This window comes from Felis catus, chromosome F2, assembly GCF_018350175.1.
Source record: "Felis catus isolate Fca126 chromosome F2, F.catus_Fca126_mat1.0, whole genome shotgun sequence".
Classification (NCBI taxonomy): domain Eukaryota; kingdom Metazoa; phylum Chordata; class Mammalia; order Carnivora; family Felidae; genus Felis; species Felis catus.
Window position 1 is genome coordinate 2,717,914 of NC_058385.1, and position 13,485 is coordinate 2,731,398.

The following is a 13,485-nucleotide window of genomic DNA, read 5'->3' on the forward strand; positions in this document are numbered from 1 at the left end:
CAAACAAGGGAGGGACAGAGAGAACAGGAGAGAGAGAGAATCTCAAGTAAGCTCTGCTGTCAGCACCAAGCCCCACGTGGGGCTCAAAATCACCAACCATGAGATCATGACCTGAATAGAAACCAAGAGTGGATCACTTTACTTACTGAGTCACCCAGGCGCCCCTCTTGTTTTCTTAATGATAGTCATTCTAACAGTGTGCGGTGATATCTCATTGTGATCGTTACTTGTATTTCCCTGATGATTAGTGATGTCGAGAATCCTTTAGTTTATTTTTACCTGTAGTTCATTTGTATGTTTTCTTTGGAAAAAAAATGTCTATTCAGGTACTCTGTCCATTTTTAAACCACCTTGTTTGATTTTATGCTATTGAGTTGTAAGAGTTCTGTATTTTAGATATTATTAATTCCTGATCTCATATCTGATTTCAAATATTTTTTCCCACTCTGTATGTCACCTCATTGTTTCTTTGGCTGTGCAGAAACATTTTAGTTTGATGTAGTATTGCCTGTTTATTTTTACTTTGGCTGCTTTTACTTTTGGTGTCATATGCAAAACATTATACCCAAGACCAAAAATTGACATTTTGTATATCTTTTAAAAAAAAAACCTAATTCTTCCTTTCACTGTTTTTTGTTTCCTATTGTCTTTCTAGATTCTATTTCATTTATTTCTGCTCCAATCTTTATTGTTTTCTTCCTTCTACTAACTTTGGGCTTAGTTTGTTCTCCTTTTTCTATTTCCATAAGATTTTAAGTTGGATTGTTTATATGAAGATCTTTCTTTTCTCTTATTTGCATCTATTGCTATAAACTTCCCTCTTAGAACTGCTGTTGTTGTAGCCCATAAATTGTGGTATGTTGTGTTCTCAATTTTATTTGTCTCAAAATACTTTGTTGTTTTCTTTTGTTTTTTAGATTTCTTCTATGTTTTTTAGATTTCTTCTACATATATATATGTATATATGTGTGTGTGTATATATATATATATATATATATATATATATATATATATATATCACATCTTCTTTATCCATTCATCAAAGGACATTTAAGCTCTTTCCTTACTGTGGCTATTGTTGACAACACTGCTATAAACATAGGGCTGTATGTGTCCTTTGAAACAGCACTCCTGAATCCTTTGGATAAATACCTGGTAGTGTAATTGCTGAATCATAGGATATCTCTATTTTTAATTTATTGAGGAATCTACACACTGTTTTCCAGAGTGGTTGCCCAGTTTGCATTCCCACCAGCAGAGCAAAAGTGTTCCCCTTTCTACATATCTTCACCAACATCTGTTGTTGCCTGAGTTGTTCATGTTAGCTATTCTGACAGGTGTGAGGTGGTATCTCATTGTGGTTTTGATTTGTGTTTCCCTGATGATAAGTGATATGCAGCATTTCTTCATGTGTCTGTTAGCCACGTGGATGTCTTCTTTGGAAAAGTCTCTGTTGATGTCTTTTGCCCATTTCTTCACTGAATAGTTTTTTAGGTGTTGAGTGTGATAAGTTCTGAATAGATCTTGGATATTAACCCTTTATCTGATATATCATTTGCAAATATCTTCTCCCATCCCGTCGGTTGTCTTTAGTTTTGCTGACTGTTTCCTTCGCTGTGCAGAAGCTTTTTATCTTGATGAGGTCCCATTAGTTAATTTTTGCTTCTGTTTCCCTTGCCTCTGGAGGCATGTCAAATAAGAAGTTGCTCCGGCCAAGGTCAAAGAGGTTGTTGCCTGTTTTCTCTTCTCGGATTTTGATGGCTTTCTGTCTTATGTTTAGGTCTTTCAACCATTTTGAGTTTGTTTCTTGATTTTATTTATTTGGGTCCTTTTCTTTTTATTTTGATGAATCTGGTTGGGGTCTATCAATTGTGTTAATTCTTTCAAAGAAGCAGCTCCTGGTTTCATTAATCTGTTCTACTTTTTTTTTAATATATATCATTGATTTCTGCTCTAATCTTTATTATTTTCCTTTTCTTCTGGTTTGAGGCTTCTGTCCTTTTTCCTCTGTCTCCATCTTCTGGGACTCCTATTATTCAGATGTTATTCCATTTTAATAAGTCACTGGGTTTTCTAAGCCTTGTATCATACTTTTTTGCCTTTGTTTCCCTTTTTTTAATGCTTAACTATTCTCCATAATTTTATCTTCTACTTTGCTGATTCACTTCTCTGTTTTGTCCATTCTGCCATCGTGGCATCTATTTGAGATTGCATCTTGGTTATAGCATTTTTAATTTAGTCCTAACTAGATTTTACTTCTTTTATCTCCACAGAAATGGATTCTATGTTTTTTTTCAAGCCCAGTAAATATTCTTATTATCATGGCTCTAAATTCTAGTTCAGACATCTTGCTTATATCTGTGTTGCTTAAGGCCCTGGGTGTCATTTCTTCCTGTTGTTTCTATCGGGTAAATTCCTTTGTTTTGTCATTTTCAAGGAAGAATAAAACTGATAATAAAAAAATTAAAAAGTTGAAAAATAAATAAAATAAAAAATAAAATGAAAGTAAATTAAAAAAATAAAAATAAAAATAATCAAATGAAGGAAGCTAGACCTAAGTGTGTTTTGGTCTGCTTGTTGAAAGAAGCTTGATAGAATAGAGAAAATAAGGAAAGAAAAGAAATAAAAGAAAAAGTAAGAAAAATTTTAAGATTTAAAAAGAAGTTATAGAATAAAATAGAATAAAATGAAAGAAATGAAATGTAATAAAAATATACAAAAATGAAAAACGTAGTAAAGAATAATATAAAAAATTTAATGTTTATTTTTGAGAGAACAAGAGACAGCATGAGTGGGGAGGAGCAGTGTGAGAGGGAGACACAGAATCCGAAGCAGGCTCCCAGCTCTGAGCTGTCAGTACAGAGCCTGACTCGGGGCTCAAATTCACGAACCGTGAGATCATGACCTGAGCTGATGTCAGACGCTTACCTGACTGAGCCACCCAGGTGCCCCAATAATATAAATTTTTTTTAAGTTTTTTTCAAAAGAAAATAAAATTAAAATTTTCTCTTTCTGTATCCAGTAAAGATGAAAAGGAAAATAACAATGTAAACAAAGACAAAAACAAAACAAAACAAACAGAAAATGAACACATAAAGGAACAAACAGAATTAAACCCAAATGAAGTTAACTTCAATTTCCCCTAGAACTCAAACTATGAAACCTTCTGTAGTCCTTACACTAAGCAGGTGGAGTGACTGGGGCACGTGCTTAGAGGGTGCAGTTGAGCTTCTTTCTCCAGTAGATAGTTTCAAAACCCCTGCAGCTTGGACCCACTCCGATTCTCTGGAGGCAGGTCGCGCGGAACAAGGTCTGGGTGCCTCTTGCCCCAGAAAACATTTATGCGGAGGCAGTGGTTCAAAGATTATGGCAAATCACAACACACAGCTGGCACCGGGCTTCAGTGCACTCTAGTATCTTTGTCCGGATGCCAGGAAATGTGCCTGCTCTCCGGGGTCCGCCTGGACCTTGGCCCGGGTGGAGGCCTTATGGCCTCTACCAAAGGAACTCCAAGCAGGAGAACCACTTCTCCCCCTGTGGCACATGGACCCCGCAGGCCTCACTGCCCGCTCCTACAGATTCGCCCTACTCCCTCACCAGAGCACCTCCAGGCACTGAGCTCTGGAATTTCTGACTCTTTGCTCCACTGTTTGTAAAATCCTAACGGTATTGAAACCCTCTCCTTTCTCCCCGTCAGTGGATTTGGGGAACAGATTTCTTGTTCAGTCCCTTGCAAGTGTTTTTACTCTCTCGCTTTCTCTCTTTCTCTTTACTCTCTCTCTTTCTCCAGCTATTTGCGGAAGAGTGCGTTTCCTGCAGGCTCCCAATGTCCTGCACTGTCCCCCTTTCTCTGTCCTTTCTCCACAAAACAGCTCCCTACCCTCCTCAGCTTTTCTCTTCCCAAGTCCATGTCTCTGCCCCACATACCTGCCAAGTTCTGTGGCTCAAGCTATGCAGATTGTTGTATTAATCCTCAGATCAATTTCCTAGGTGTGCAAAACGGGTTGGTGCTGATCTGTGTCTCAGGGATGAGACAAGCTGAGAGCCTCCATCCATCCTTCTCCAACGTCTTCCTCTTGTTCTTTTTTTAAAGTTTATTTACTTAGAGAGAGAGAGAGAGTGGGAGGGGGGTAGCAACTGAGGGAGAGAGAGAGAAGCCAAGCAGACCCCACATGTCGGGCCCTGCACTGACAGGGCTTGAATCCACGAACCACAAGCTCATGACCTGAGCCTAAACCAAGAGTCAGAATCTTAAGTGACTGCACCACCCAGAAGCCCCTTAGCGAATCCTCTTACCTATTCAGATGGTTGGTCTTTTATTGGAGAATGTTAGCTATTTACTTTTAAAGTAATTATTGAAAGTAATAATTTGCTATTTTTATTTTTTAATTGTTTTCTTACAGTGTTTTTAGTTCCATTGTTCCTTTAACCTTGTCTTACTATGTCCCTTTCTGATTAATTGATTTCTCTTTCTTTTTTATGTAATTACTATAGGTTTTGTTTTTGTGGTAACTAGCACGCTTACATAAAACATCTTATAGATATAAATGGTCTGTATTAAGCTGATAATCACTTACGTTCAATTGCATACCAAAACCACACTTTGACTTTTCCTCCCTCCATATTTTGTGCTGGCGATGGTACACTTTACATGGTTTTATATAGTGAATGTGTTAACAAATTATTGTAGCTATAATTATTTTTAATATTAGTGTTTCTTAACTTTTATACTATAGGCACAATTGATTTATACACCATCATTACAACATTTGTAAAGAAAGTTTTCTGAATTTGACTATATATTTACCTTTACCAGTGAGTTTTATGCTTTTATATGTTTTCATGTAGTTACTTAGCATCCTTTCATTTCAACTTGCAGAAATCCCTTCAGCATTTATTGTAATGCTGGTTTAATGGTGATTAATTTTCTTAGCTTTGTCTTTGTCTCTCTTTCATTTCTGAAGGACAGCTTTTCTGGGTATAGTACTCTTGGTTGTAGGGTTTGTTGTTGTTGTTGTTGTTGTTGTTGTTTTTCCAGTATTTTGCAAATATCCCATTCCCTCCTGGCCCACTGATAGCTTAATGGAGATTTCCTTGATAAATTGTTTTTATATTGCTGCTTTCAATTTTTTCTCCTTCTCTTTGACTTTTAACAACTTAATTACACGTGTCTCTGAGTTATTTTCTCTTCCTGTGCCTGGATGTCCACATTGTACCATCATTTGTGAAGTATTTTATCTCTGCCTTTTCTCTTTGTATAATATTTCTTCCCTTTCTCTCTCTTTTCTTCTTGGACTGTCATTATTTGAATGTTCACCTACATGGAGTTTTCCCATAATTCACATAATCAATGATCTTTCTTTACTCTTGTTCATTCATTTCTCTTTTCATTTTTCTAACTGGCTAATTTCAATTTTTTTTGAGCTTTGCCTGTTTTTTCTTCTGATTGTTTTGTAGAAGCTCTCTTTTGAATTTTTCAGATGTATCATTGTATTCTTTAGTTCCAGGATTTCTGTTTGGTTCTTTTTGAAAGTCTCTATTTTTTTAATTAAACTTCTTATGTTGTTTATGCATTGTTTTCCTTTGTTTAGTTCCTATGAAATACTTTCAGCGAATAAATAAAGATTATATAGAAACAGAAACTAAAATCCCTTTTTCTTAATTTTTTGTTTCACCTGTTTCTGGTAGAAAAGGCATTAAAACAACATCTTAAAAACCCAGTTATTTGAAAATGTTGGTGGTACAGCCATCATATATTTTTCATACATGGAAATATTTTTGAAGATAAAGGGAGGCATCATTGACAATTGCATCAAGATATTGGTTGTAAACAGCAACAAACTAGGATCAGATCACTAATTGTAGGCTAATTGTATGTTTCATAAATGTAGATGATAAGTGTAGATAATAAATGAAAGTAGACCAGGAGACAGAGCAAAGTTGTTAAAGCTCAGGCTTTCTCTACATTGAATTGATTCTTTTTCTCCTTCTTTTTCTTTTTTTCCTGGCTAGTTATATCAGGATAGAAAGATTTCAGGTATAATTGATAGCCACTATCAAGGGATGATTGACTTCTCTGGATCTTGATCCTTCACGATGTGCCTAGAAAAAGACATGAACTTTTGAGCCCAGCTGTGAACTCCCACCTTCCTTTCCTTATTGGCAGTTATAGCCAAGGGCCAAAGGAACAGCATCTAAACAGGTATTACCTCACCTTCTTTAAGGTCACCATGCATGAGGCACCGCTGCTCACAGAAGCCCGTCAGATCGTCTTCAGCAACACACTCACAGTGAGTGTCCTTGAACCAAAACACCATAACATCCCTGTGCATTAGCTACAGAGGAGACATTGAACAAGTAATACCCCTTCCTTAGTTAACCCTTCCAAAGACTTATAATCTGTAAAGCTGTTATGTCTAAAAGTACTGCAAACCATAAATATCAAGCTTTGCTTTCCTTAAATGTTCCATAGCAGCAGCACTAACAGAAAATCTCATGTAAATTCTACTCACTGAAGAATACATTTTATATCTCCACTTCCTAACAAATTCCTTTTGAAGATTTTTACTGCAATTTCCTGAATGACCTTTTGTAATTTCAAAGATCTTATTTGAGGCAGTCATTGTTCAACATGTTCTTTCTCTAAAATAAAGGTAATTGTTTCCTAGTTTTGTTTTTTCACTTGGGCACCTGTGTAGTGTGGTCTTAGGAAATAACTTGTATTTATTTCAAATGTCGGTGTTTAGTGAGAAAAAATAATGTAGAAACGTATACTTTACATACACAGTTTGCTTGTTTTAAACTAAAAAAACATATATACTTCTCTCTTTCTCTCTTTATTTCTCACACAAACAAATATAGATACACATATGCCCAAAAATTAATGCATTAGTGAAAGAATAGAAACAGTGGTTAGCAAAATAAAGGAGACCCAGAAATAGACAAAACATATATAGTCAGCTAATTTTAGACCAAACACAAAAGCAGTTCAATGAAGAAGAGATCATCTTTTCAACAGTGTTGAACAATTGTGCATCCATATGCACAAAAATGAAACTAGATCCAGACTTTACATTTTATGAAAAAATTAACTCAAAATGGATTTTAGATTGAAATGTAAAATGCAAAGCCATACAACTCAGAAAAAAAAAAACAAGGCAATTTTGGATTTGGTGATGAGTTTTCAGCTACAACACTAAAAGCACAGTCCATAAAAGAAAAAAAAACTTTTTAAAATTTTCATCAAAATGAAAACTTTTGCATGAACAAAGTCACCGTTAATAGATAAGACAAATTTCCTACTGAGAGAAAATAGTGACAAATTACATGCCAAGTAAAAGACATGCATCCAAAATATAATAAGAACTATTTAAAAAACAATAATAAGGAAGTGTCTGGGTGGCTCAGTTAAGCATCTGACTCTTGAACTCAGCTCAGGTCTTGATGTCAACGTCATGGATTCAAGCCCCAGACTGGGTTCCATGCTGGCTGTGGATCTTACTTAAAAAAAAATAAAATAAATTTTTGAAAATACAGCAACAAGAAAATTAAAAATTCAATTAAAATAAGATAAAGATCTGAATGTCTACCTACCAATGGAGATGATAGAAAAATAGGTAGTTAGATGACAGATGATAAATAGCTCACAGATAGGTAGCAAATAAGCATATAAAAAGATGCTTCATATCATTTCTTATTACGAAAATGCAAATTAAAACGGTTTTGAGGTGGTGACAAACCTGTGAAAACAAAGTTTAAAAACTAATAATACCAATTGCTGGTGAGGATGTAGAAAAACAAAAACTCTCACCCATTGCTGGTGGAAATGCAAAATGGTACGGCCACTTTGGAAAGCAATTTTAGTTTCTTGGAAAGATAAACATTGTCTTATACTCTCAAAATGACACCAATTGGTATTTATCCAACAGATGGGAAACCTGTCCATGATAATCTGTGAAAAATATTTCTAACAGCTTTATTTTTAATTTTTCTAAGCAATCTCCCAAAATAATTTTCCTATATTTATACACATAATCCTTTCCCCAATATTTTTCATGTGACTTCCCTAATGGAAGTTTTCAAAATTCTTTTTTAAGGATAGATTTATTTATTCAAGGATGTTTTGGGGGTCACTACAAAGTTATGAGGATTGGTTTAGAGTTTTAATATGGTTGCATGATTGCATCTCAGCAAGGAAAACTCTGTACAAAAGTAAAACCTTTCCACTTCCCTCAGCTTCTACAGAAAGTGATCTCAACCTAGAATGTTCCAGTTGACCTATGACTGAAGGTTAGCCAAAGATTTCCTTTGTTTTCAATATATAACCAGGCTTCTGTAATTTCTCGTACAGAATAGTAAATCTTGATGAGAAACCCAAGGCTTAATTTGAGCTGGGAAATACTGAGGATTGGATATCTTTTATAACTATTGATGCTAAAACACTCATTTTCTGTAATGATTTTTAATTGAGACACGACTGACCTATGACAGCTTTAGGCACAGAACATGATTTGATATATGTATACATTGCGAAATGACAGAGTATTGGAAGCAGGCTCTGCACTGACAGCACAGAGCCCAATGTGGGGCTCAAACTCACAAGCTTGAGATCATGACCTGAGCCAAAGTCGGAGGCTCAACCAAGTGAGCCACCCAGGCTCCCAAGCCTGGTTATTAATCAATGGTGCAAAGCCTCCATTTTACCATTCTTTTGTATTGTATTTATTGAGCAAATTCAATAATCAAATACGAGGACCCAAAATAAGGACTCAAAAATAAACAATGCAAAATTACTAAATCTAGAAAAGGATACACATGTGCAAATATGATCAAGTTTATGAGATGTTATACAAATGTTTGCATAAGTGTTAATGTTGCTTCAGGAACATCTCAAAAAAAATAGCAATGCCTAATCTGAATTTTTTTAAAAAAGGTAAATTTGTATATTGAAAGTGGAGAAATTTTAAAAGGAGAGAAAGAAAAATAATAGAGCAGGTGTGCCTGGGTGGTTCAGTTAGCTGAGCATCTGACTTCGGCTCAGGTCATGATGTCATAGCTAGTGAGTTGGAGCCTCGCATCAGGCTCTGTGCTAATGGCTCAGAGCCTGGAGCCTGCTTCAAATTCTGTGTCCCCCTCTGTCTCTGCCCCTCCTCCACTCATACCATGTCTCTGTCTCTCAAAAATAAAGAAACATTTAAAAAAAAGAAAAAGAATAGAGCAGATAAAAGTGATGAGTAGCGAAGATAAGGCTGAGACACCTGACTATAAAGAAACGCACAAGCCGTGTCTAGGAGTTTGGAATTACCCCGTGTATTCATGGGTCAGGGCCACCACAGCATAGTGCCACAGACTAGTACTGGGTGACTTGAACAACAGAAATATTCTTTCTCATGGTTGGAAGTCTGAGGTCAAGGTGTCAGGGGGATTGGTCTCTTCTGGACTATTTTCTCACTGTGTCTACACACGGTCTTCACCCTGTGTCTGTGTCCTAATCTCCCTGGAAGGACAATCGTATTGGTTAGGGCCCACCCTAATGACCTCATTCTATCTTTTTAACATCCTTACGTCCAAGCACAGTCACATTCTAAGGTACTTAAGGTTGTTATTAAACATACGAACTTTGGGAGGGGGTCATAATTCAGCCCCGAGCATAGATTCAGCCCCTAAAAATAAAATTAGTGAGGAAATGACAATCCCATGAAAGGATTTGTAGCCCCATCATGGTAGGGAGGATGAAACTCAGATCAGAAGACGCAATGTGCTAGCCCTGTGATCGAGGCAAAAAAAAAAAAAAATACATAACCAGGAACTAAGACAGGTAAGGACTCATTTAATTAGCTAATTTGAGACTCATTTTAATAATTAATTATTATGACATGAGAATTCATTAGATGTGGAGAGAGGTTTCAAGTGGTAGCCTTTAAATGAATCAGTAAGGCTGGTGTATAAAAAAAAAACAATCGGGACGTGGGAAGATGCAAAGATATCAGAAGGAAATTATGTTGGAAGGAAACACTGGATCTGAATTCATTAAACACTGACCCTGCACTACCTAATTTTCAGCTTAATGAGAACTCTGTTATTAAATACCTTTATGTGTGTGAGAATTCCTTTGTGAGGTAGCCTGAAACCTAACTAAAGATGAAGCTTATCATGATTTAATAGCTTTGTTTTGGCCAGAAAGCTTTTGTGATCATTTGCATGACATCTTATGAATATTTCAGTTGAATAAAAATCAATACAACAGCTGCTATATGATCATCTCAAAGATAGCTGGTTATTGTGTCTTAAGGAATTCAGTTTCCCAGAGGAATATGGAACTATCATCCAAATGCAAAGTGTTACTTTTGTTATTTCCACCACTACAGGGGATATGCTTTCCCTAATTATCCAATACTGGTTACATTTTTATGAGAAAAAAACAACACGATGGCAGTGTTGTTGAAGTCAGTTTACACGAAGCCTTTAGCATAGCATAGTGTACCTTTTATGTATCACAAACATAGTCTAAAGATGTATGCCAGAGTGTGAAATTACAAATGTTTAGTTCATAATACAGTCCCTGGTTATTAATTTTCTCCTGTAGCTACTGGTTATTCCATTTCTAGTAACTATGCTTTAAAAAGAATTTTTGTCTTCTTCAATATTCAAAATGAGAGCTTCCATTTTTCTTGTCATGGTTGACGTATTGATAAAATATCATGAAAGATCGGGTGCTGTGTCTATCAGAATTAACTGCAATAACAATGAACAAAAATAAATATTATTTTCTTTCCACAAAAGATTGCAATGTACTATTCCAAGAATATATCATATATATATATATATATATATATATATATATATATACCATGACCTCTAGGCATTAGGTATTTAATATTGTGCATGTGTGTGAGTGTTGGTAAAATTATACCATTTTTTAAAAAAGGAGTTAATTTTCCTGTATCTCTTTCATGTGTAGGCATAATACTTAAAGGAAAACAATAGTTGTTAACAAGTAAAATCATAAATGATATAAAAATTAATCTGGCAAACTATTACCTCCCCAGAACATAAAAGAAAACCTTGAAAAATAACATTAAACTCTCCTTCTCGAAACAGTGACTTTAATTGTGAAAACAAGACATTTTATTTCCCTATGACAGCCTCAATAATATTTAAATTTAACATATATGCTTGAAACACAAAGCTGGTTTTGACTGGTTGGTCACATTAGTTGTCTGATGCAAAACCATGAATTCTGGATTATGTTTTATTGGTTAATATTAACAGCCACAGTATTTATCTGTATGATTCCACAGCCACTAATATAACCAATAATAGACCAAGAGAAAGAGAGTGTTCCGAGGTAATATAGATGCATATTCATGCTCCAGGCACAGTTCAAAGATGTTATTCTTTGTGAATCCTTCACTAACCAGGCCAAAGGTCACCGTATTTTTTCCTCTAGCTTTATAGAATTGTAAGGCTTTCATATATACACATGCATTACATACATACATGTTATAGACTTGAAGATAAGTACACTGCTCAGATTCCTTTCAATAAAGGATATGCCTTCAGTAGACAGCTTGCAGCTTTTAGCTACTTGAGCGTCTGCCTTAGCTGCAGAGCTGTTCCCCAAGTTCAGTCTTTCCCTGAACAGGGGATCATGCAAGCAGGACATGAAGGCCTGGCCATTGCAGTTCTGCTGGGTCGTTCAAATGGACTGCACTCACACCAGACTGGCTGAAGCTTCTGAGGAAGCTCCATATTGTTTTCCAGCATGGCTGCACCAGTTTTCATTCCCACTAATAGTGGATGAGGGGCCTCCTTTCTCCACATCCTCACCAACAAATGTCTTTTCTTATTTTATTAATTTTAGCTATTCTGTAGGACAGGTCAATGAAACCAGAGCTTATTCTTTGGAAAACAATAATAAAATTGATAAACCCCAAGCCAGACTTATTAAAAAGAAAACAAAAAGACCCAAATAAATGAAATCATAAATGAGAGAGGAGAAATACAAACCAACACCACAGAAATACACACAATTATAAGATAATACTATGAAAATTGTATGCCAACAAATTGGACAACCTGTAGGAAATGGATAAACTCCTATAAATATATAAACTACAAAAACAGAGGGGCGCCTGGGTGGCTCAGTGCGTTGAGCGTCCAACTTCAGCTCAGGTCACGATCTCAGGGTCTGTGAGTTCGAGCCCCGCATCGGGCTCTGTGCTGACAGCTCAGAGCCTGGAGCCTGCTTCGGATTCTGTGTCTCCCTCTCTCTCTGCCCCTGCCCTGCTCATGCTCTCTCTCTCTCTGTCAAAAATAAAAACAAAAAAACATTTAAAAAAATTAAAAATAAGCTACAAAAACAGAACTAGGAAGAAATAGAAAACTTGAATAGACAGATAATAAGCAAAGAAATTGAATCAATAATAAAAAATCTCCCAACAAACAAAAGTCCAGGTCCAGATGGCTTCACAGGAAAATTCTAACAAGCATTTAAAGAAGAGTTAATACCTATTCTTGCAAAAAAAAAAAAAATAGAAATGGAAGAAAAACTTCCAAACTCATTCTATGAGGCCAGCATTACCCTGATTCTAAAACCAGGTATAGAATTGTTGAATCACTATATTGTACACATAAAACTAATATAATACTCTATGTTTACTATACTGGAATTAAAATTCAAAAATAAAATAAAATAAAATAAAATAAATCAATAAATTATGATTTTGAGGGAGAGCTTATTCTACTCCCCAATGAACTGGATTACAAAGACCATCACCACTACTGATACTGACCATTAGGGATTAAGTATTGTAGGCCCCATAATTTATGGCATGCTTCACATCATGGCGGGGGAGGGCAATAGATTCCACTGCCTGCAAGAGAGTGAATCATTTCTACCACTTTGTTGTCAACAGATGAGCAGCTTAGAGAGGCTATAACATAAGTGTGTCTATTTAAGACATTGGGGGCGCCTGGGTGGCGCAGTCGGTTGAGCGTCCGACTTCAGCCAGGTCACGATCTCGCGGTCCCTGAGTTCAAGCCCCGCATCGGGCTTTGGGCTGATGGCTCGGAGCCTGGAGCCTGTTTCCGATTCTGTGTCTCCCTCTCTCTCTGCCCCTCTCCCGTTCATGCTCTGTCTCTCTCTGTCCCAAAAATAAAATAAAAAAAACGTTGAAAAAAAATTAAAAAAAAAAAAAAAAGACATTGTATACAGTGAGCACCAAGAGCACAGGGTCTGGGTCTTATGAGAACTCAAGGGATGGCATTTGTAACTGAAAAAACATATCGGGCCCTACTCAAAATTGATATGTTTTATTTAAATAGTTACAAAAACATATCGGGCCCTACTCAAAATTGATATGTTTTATTTAAATAGTTACAAAAGGGGTGCCTGGGTGGCTCTGTCAGTTAAACATCCAACTTCAGCTCAGGTCATGATCTCACGGTTCATGGGTTGGAGCCCCATATCAGGTTCTGTGCTGG